The sequence below is a fragment of the Macrobrachium rosenbergii genome, chromosome 31, assembly GCF_040412425.1.
Source record: "Macrobrachium rosenbergii isolate ZJJX-2024 chromosome 31, ASM4041242v1, whole genome shotgun sequence".
In the NCBI taxonomy this organism is placed as follows: domain Eukaryota; kingdom Metazoa; phylum Arthropoda; class Malacostraca; order Decapoda; family Palaemonidae; genus Macrobrachium; species Macrobrachium rosenbergii.
Genome location: NC_089771.1, coordinates 13,239,388 through 13,247,883, shown reverse-complemented (window position 1 = coordinate 13,247,883; position 8,496 = coordinate 13,239,388). Strand labels below are relative to the sequence as shown.

Genomic DNA, 8,496 nt, shown 5'->3' with positions numbered 1-8,496 from the left:
GCGTCGCCAATTGCATCGTCATCCTCACTTACTTGCAGATATGGCGTTGATAGCGTTGAAGTGGTGGTATGGTAGTCGTCTCATTGTCTGGTAACAGTATCTGTAGGATGTAATGAAACATGCAGGTAAGACTAACATTAATAAAAATAGGGTTATTGCCAAACAAATGATGTATCATTGCGGAAAATCCAACTACTGCTACAGTGCTATTGATTTATGATATATGATGTGATATATCGATAATAATCATTGCAGTTATTATTGAATTATATATCTTAGGTTATTCAATTACTACATTGTTTAAATATTGTATTCAAATTATAAAATGAATATCAGAGTTTGTATTGAACATTATGTGAATTATGGATTCAGGGAATGTAACTACCACCACCCCACCACCACTAACACCTATGGTAGTAGTAGTAGTAGTAGTAGTAGTAGTAGTAGTAGTAGTAATAGTAGTAGTAGTAATACGACGACGAGGAGGAGTAGGATAATTTTATGGGTTGTTTTGTATGACAATACATTTTTATTTCTAGTTTCCTGATACACACCAAGAATGGATTGCGATTGCCGAAGATTTCCGCGAGATGTGGCAATTCCCGAATTGTTCAGGAGCTGTTGACGGGAAACATATACTGTAGCCATCACGTCGGAACCTTTACCTTTTGGTTATAGGAGATGAAGCTTTTTCAATGAAAGAAACGTTTTTAAAACCTTATGCTCAATGCCAGCTTAATGAACAGAAAAGAATATTCAACTATAGACTGTGCAGAGCTCGCAGAGTAGTCGCGACTGCATTCGGAAGATTGCGAGCAGTTTTTCAAATACTTTCATCACCAATTAATTTGAAATTACAAAGCATTGGAAAGGTTGTAATGGCGTGCTGTTTGTTGCACAATTATATACAGCGTCATGCTAAAATTCCTGATATGTCAGAGGGTTCGCCCTCTGATTATTATGCATCATTATTACGTGATGGAAATGGACGCGACACTCGAGACGCAAAAAAAGCTCGAGAAATGTTTCTGAACTATTTCATCGGTGAAGGTGCAGTACACTGGCAATCAGAGATGGTTTGAAATATATTTTGTATCCGAACATTATGATGATTGTGGTTTTCTGGTTTATGAATATTAAATATCAAATATTTCAAGATAACTCTGTGTATAATTACATTTCCTATTGGTATTTCCTTAACAGGTTCTGTTCATTAAATATAGGCTAATAATGCAATGCATATTAATTTCCCTCACCTCTTGCACATTAGGCACAGAAGGACGTGGTGTTTCTGAATCCTTTATAAATGATAGATCATAATACCACAGAGATGGTTCGTACACCTCATCAGTTCCTGTACCAGATTTCTTGGAGGCCTCAACCTTTCTTAGTTCCTTTCGAAACACACTGCGCATATTGTTGATTTTTTTTAGTGACCATGTCTCTGTTGGCTTCAGGAGACTTTTCTTCAAGTTTTTCTGTTAGAACTTCGTAAGCCTTGTTTTTAGCGTTTCTATCCGAATACGTTTTACTCTCTACAGTCCAAAGGCATGGATGACTCTTATAAAGTTCAATAAATTCGCCCCAAAAACTTTGTCCACCCAAATATCAGACATTTCTCTTCCACTTGTAATTTTCACTCAAAAGAACCAAACAATGAGGCTTCCGATATGGAGACTGACCAAGTTGACTCACCCAGCGACAACCAGCATTTCCAGCAGAAGCAAATTACACCTCTGTGAATGGCCTAGTTTAGATCTGAACGAACTATCGACTATAGTAATTAAACTCTACAATCAGACTCGAGGAACAATACCAACACTTACACAACGATATGCTGAAACTCCGCCCACCTTTATCTAATCTCACGGATTCAGTCGCTAGTGAATGGGCAGCCTTAGATCTAAAAAGAGACCTGAGCGTTAAAGGGTTTTTCGTAATGAGTTTAATATTTACAAACGGAAATTCTTTAACTTTTTTGCGGAAATCATCGTTGAACAGGAAGGGAAATTTAGCGTAGATTTCAAGTTTGGGAACGTCATAAATGACACGTGGCTCACTAAAAACTGGGTGTTCCTGATACCAAGTTTCAGGAAATGGGAACACCCAGTTTCCATGACATTATTAAAACAGAAGACCGAGTTAACAGATTCCCTTGACAATTAAAACAAAGTAAGGTTACAGACGAACATACCTTTCAAAGACTTTTCCCTACAGGCTCCTCATATGGGATTATGTATGGCCTTCCCAAAATACATAAAGACACTATTCCCTTACGACCGATTCTTTCATCAATAAATACCCCTACCCATAAATTAGCTAAGTATTTAGTACCCCTCCTCGAACCTTTAGCCAACAACGCCTACACTCTTAGGAACCCCCTGGATTTTAAGACGAGATCCTTAAACAGGACTCGGACCTTTATATGGTGAGCTATGATTTCGAGTCGTTATTTACTAATGTCCCTGTTGAGGAAAGTATTAATATTATTTTCAGCAAATATTTCCTTACGAAGTCTATGTTTCATAATTTTAATAAATCTCATTTTGAACAGCTTCTTTACTTGGCCGTGCGGTCTTTGTTTTTAATGGTACTTCCTTCAAACAAGTGGAAGGGATGGCGATGGGTAGTCCACTCGGCCCCACCTTCGCTAACATCTTTATGAACTCCCAGGAGTCGTTTTTAGAGTCCTGCCCCTCCAGTCTTTGCCCCTATTTTATCGACGTTATGTGGATGACACATTCGTTCTTTTTAAACATGAATTTCAGTCTCATCTGTTTTTAGATTTTATTAATGCCCAGCACTCCAATATTAAGTTTAGTATGGAGAAGGAAATATGCAAATCCCTCTTTCCAGGACCTACGTGTTTCAAGGGACTCAGAGGGTTTCCATACCAGTATACACAGAAAGAGCACCTTTACTGGTTTGGGTACTAATTTTTACAGTGCTTGTCATTTTGATTTTAAATTAAATGCTATTTTTACACTCCTCCACTTCGTCTTGGCAAGGCTTCCACGGCGATATTGAGTTCCTGACAGGTTTTTTTTTTTTTTTGAGAAATAATTGTTTTCCTCTAAAACAGTTTTACAGAATTTTGAGAAAGTTATTGGATATGAATTTTAGTGCGCCACGTGTCATTTATGATGTTCCCAAACTTGAAATCTAGGCTAAATTTCCCTTTCTATTCAACGATGATTTCCGCAAAAAAAGTTATAAAGATCATTAGCAAAGAATTTCCGTTTGAAAATATTAAACTTATTCCGAAAAACCATTTAACACTCGGGTCTCTTTTCAGATCTAAGGATAGACTGTGCCCGTCTCTAGCATCTAACATCATTTTTATAAATATACTTATTCCAAGTGCGAGCTGGGAACCTACGTTGGATGTACGAGACGGCTACTGAAAGTCCGTGTCTGTAGTCATCAGGGCGTCAGTTATAGGACGGGATGCAGATTGTCCAGGCCTGAATGATCAAATATAAGAAATCAGTCTGCAATCTGCAAAACGCAAACTGATATGAGAAACTTTGAAGTAATAGCCTCAGCCCAACACGAGGACGAGCTTACGACTTTAGAGTCAATTTTCATTAAAGCACTCGTTCCCTCGTTAAATGGCCAGACGTCTTCCACACCTTTGCTTATTTTGTAATTTCTCTCCTGTTCTGTTTACTTTCTACTAGTTTTGCCTTTTTCTGTTTGGTCACTTTTTAGCCTTGTAATTTTAAAAAATTTTATCTTTATAAATATATATATATATATATATATATATATATATATATATATATATATATATATATATATATATATATATATATATATATATATATATATATATATACAATATATATTAAACTTTAAAACTAATAGCACTGACCAATTAGCGTTCTGACATACTCTGACCCCAAAAGAAAATTTTCATTTCAAATTTTACCTCTCCAAGTACATTGCATTAGCTCTCCCTAATGATAGATTTATATTTATAAAGCTCTTTATCCGTCTTGTGTCCACACATTTCTTTATCATTCCCTTCCCCTAACTCATATTTTTCCCTTTTCTCCTCATCCTTTACTCTCTTCTTAATTGAAATCTGAGATTTTTAAATTTTTTTAACTTTTTTTTTACTATTTACATCACGATCGTAAATAAACTTCGTTCTTTATGTCATTATTCTGTTGCCTCTCTTATTATCATTCGTTTTCTTCTTCCTATTTTTCGTGTGTTTTCTTTTAATGGGTTTTACTTGTGATTGATTTACGTGTGACAACAACGTTGAAATATTTATTGTTTGTGTCCGAAAGATTCTGGAATATTGAGAAGTGTCTGAGAGACTTAGGTTTTTCCTTAAAAGCGAAATAATGGTGAATAAAAAGCCTATATATGTGTGATAATTACTCATATTGTATTAATTTTGAAGTGTAAAATGTCACCCTTGAGCCTTATATATTCTATAACATAAAGCTTTACTCTAAATACTTATCCATCAGTCACGAAGATAAGAGAATATTTTTAGTACTGACAAATTTCCTTGAAAAATACCATGAGCATCACGCGAAGATGCTACAGAATATTTCTAATAATATCCAAGTAGCCTACATATGGTGCGTTCAGTTAACTTTAGAATTTAGGAAATTAATATCGGTAATTTTCTAGACCTAAGCCTTTGCCAAAACTACCGAAAATAAATCATTTTAGGCGTTAGAATTACAGGAAATTCCATTTTATAGCCTTTGCATATAATTCCGAAGTCACTGCTGTATCTTAGAACCTTTGTAGCAATCGAAAGTCATATGACTCGGTTAGTAAAATTCCTTTATAAATAATAATTACTCTACTGACATAATCTAAAAGAAATATTAAGCCAAAAATATCTTTACCTTCAATATGGAATTCTCCTTTCTTTGGGAATATGTGTGTAAGTTTGAAGATGTGTGTGATGGAGTGCTTCATATGACTCTTCACTAAAAGAACCAAGAACAAAGAAGTTCCAGTGCCCTTGTTCTCTCCCTGTGTTACATTTCACGAAATACTCTTTGATTGGTGATTTCTGAAAGCACTGGTTGATGGCTACTAAAACTGGCGTCACGACAGCTAGGTTATTGACGCCGTTTCTGAAAGCACAGTGAAATCTAGTCCCGTGGGACTGAACCGACCTTGCAAACTCCTTCGCTACCATGTTGTTTACTGGGCCTCGTCATCTTACAAGATGGCTTATCTCCAATTTTAGATGTATGTATTAACGAGGCATATGGCGATTACTCTACATTAAAGCAAATTTCAATTCATGTTTCAACGAAAAGCTGCGTTTAGAGTCGTATTCAGAGGGACAAATCCTCCTATGACCACCGTGAGTGGGTGGCGTTCGCGACGTCAGTAAATGAACTTCCAGAATTATCAGCTGCAAATGTCCTTCCAGTCTGGTGACTCCTTTATTCCGAACCTCTGCCGAGAGGGGGGGAGAGATACATTATACCCTGATCTGTGTGGTCCAGTTATTCTGCGATAACTGGATGGCAACGTTTGTTAAGTGAGTTTGATTAAATGCAAAAGGAATATTGATTATATTTTGATATAGATTTTTGCATGAGGTTTATATATATATATATATATATATATATATATATATATATATATATATATATATATATATATATATATATATATATATACATACATACTTTTTTATATATATATATATTAATACCACCAATGCTTCTTTTTATAATTATTTCTTGGCGTTTCTAATAAGATCATGATTATGCGTAATAATTTTATTTTCACAAATATATATCACACACACACATGTATACACACACACATATATATACACACATATATATATATACTGTATATATATAAATATATATATATATATATATATATATATATATATATATATATATATATATATATATATAAACTAAAACAAGCTTATACACATACACACACACATGTATATAAATATGTATATATCCAGGCAGCGCTGGGTTGATCAACCTGGCACTGCCCAGAAAAACTCTGAATGACATTCGATAAACTATCTCTCTCTCTCTCTCTCTCTCTCTCTCTCTCTCTCTCTCTCTCTCTCTCTCTCTCTCGCTTTCTCCTCCCTAACACCCCTAAGTTTACCTGTCATTTCTTCTGTCAGTTCATTGAAACTGTCGTTAAAACTTATGTGTAGACAACAGTTTGTGGGCAGAGACAGTCAACTCACCAGAAAGGATGAAGTGATGGTATTACCTAAATATCTTCTGAGTGACTGACAGGTAATTGCTCGTGTGGACAGGTTAGCGCCAATTTCGTGACAGTTTGCCGCTGTATTTCGTCTGGGAAGCATCTGAGATGCTCTGATCAGAATATGAACATATTATGTATAGGCTTATTCATTTGACTGTTAGACCCTTCAACACTATCTGCAGGCCGTTATAAGTGCAAATCACACAATAAAAATCTAAAACAATCTTTCCATGACATACAGAGAATCTTGTATAGGCCAATGATGTCTTTTTATGATATGTGTTACTACAACGAAAGTAAACTTCACTGTGCAATTCATAAAAAAAAAAACTGAATCTACCCCTCAGCTCTAACTTAAACTCATTCATTAATATTGTATGAGAATAGATGTCTTTTTTAATTAGAAATATTTAGTCTATACTCTGTTATGCCTATATACTTCTTTCCTATTATTAAGTAAATTGCTGCAAGAGTTAGCCTTCCACCCCCTCATCATATTAAGAAAAAAGTGGCAAAACACTTTCCTATATAACTAACTTCAACTCGTGATACGTATTTGTGCATATTGGTTTTAGGAGCCTTTTTAACAAAACATGATACATTACAGCTCATTATCTTTACAATGACACCAAATTCCTTAACACAGAATAGTGTATAAAGTTACAGATACAACATCTATAAGCTTTGCCAATTCATACGATAATATAATCATGAATCAAACAAAATCTTTCCCTTCTTGGAGGAATGTTAGGCAATTGGTATTTATTGTTTTGAATAAATACACGTTAATAAAAGATAGAAACGAATATATATCATTCTAATATATAACCTAAACAACAATTTTATTTTCCTAAATGATGGGAATACTATGCCTTACTGTGTATGATTACATCAGCAAAAGGTATGAATTGACGTTTTGTGTAAGCTGTGAGCACTTCGAGTTACTGGAAGTGCAGTGGTGCCATTTCTTAAGCCCTATCTGCATCTAATACATTTTACCCTCAAGTGCCTTTCGGAAAAGATTTCCGTGTAATGATCTACCTTCCTGTAAAGTTTTAATCTAGAACTTTTTCAGTCATCATCTTCCAGGTAATCAGTACCAAGCAATGTGAAAAGAAACTTATTTCCGTATGCAGTGAAGTTTCTTGCCAATTCACACAATTATTAATTCCAACTTCTGTCCAAGGTGATATTTCTATTATTCCAGCACAGCCAACAATGATGTTGGTGATCATGTAATAAGTGATGTAGGATCATGTGTAGGACCAGTTTAACACTGTACACAAAAAGGGAATGTGTTTATTTATAATATCATATAACATCTTCAACTGTATGTATGAATGGGGGCGGCTTCTGCTGGCTGAAATAGTTGCGTTAAGCCACCACTACACATGTGCGGACTCGGCTTCGATTACTACGGAAAGAAATGATCGATTCAAGTTTTCAATGTACATTTTATCGAGGCAATAAACAATTATATTAATCATTATCATAAATTATGATCAAAATTCAGTAAAATTTTGATCGAAAATTGATGTTATAGGGGATTATAATGTTGTAGGTTAATCATACTTCTGGCAGCACCAGGAGAAAAGGAGAAGCGTCAGGTGAAAAATGAGAATAAACCCAGAAAACTGAAGGAAAAGGATGTCACTGGTAAGGGTTTGATCTTGACTTAAAAACCTTCCTGGGTTGACATAGAGGCCGTGTTCAATATTTTTTCTGGGTCTGTCAAGCAGTTATATTTTCATAAAGCCAAACTTATATACAAACATTCTTTTACACACACACACACACACACACACACACACACACACACACATATATATATATATATATATATATATATATATATATATATATATATATATATATATATATATATATAAATATATATATATAAATATATATATATATATATATAAATATATATATATATATATATATATATATATATATATATATATATATATATATATATATATATATATATATATATATATATATATATATATATATATATATATATATATATATACTATATTATATTTGCTAGTCACAGGAGAATCTTCTACAGTTAATGCTAAGGTTATTATCAATTGTGAGTTGGACTATGTTTCCTGAATAACCTTCCTATTCAGCATATGTAGCTTTTTAGGACTGAGTTACCCAGTCTGCTGAGTAAATGAAATTGCACGAGCGAAAACCCTAGATGTTAGTCCAGTTCTGACAATATACATAATGTTGTTCTCCTATTGTTGC

At 34.1% G+C, this 8,496-nt stretch overlaps 1 long non-coding RNA gene across 1 annotated transcript in view; it reads right to left on the bottom strand.

Annotated features, from left to right (window-relative positions):
- LOC136855367 (uncharacterized) overlaps nt 1–1,250 on the bottom strand; it is a 1,743-nt gene extending 493 nt beyond the window's left edge. Inside the window, exons 1-2 of the long non-coding RNA XR_010857999.1 lie at nt 555–1,250; nt 1–100 (exon numbers count right to left, since the gene is read on the bottom strand). The exon at nt 1–100 is cut by the window's left edge and continues 493 nt beyond it. This is a non-coding gene — a long non-coding RNA (uncharacterized lncRNA). The remainder of the gene's footprint in view (nt 101–554) is intronic.
- Nucleotides 1,251–8,496: the final 7,246 nt, after the last annotated feature.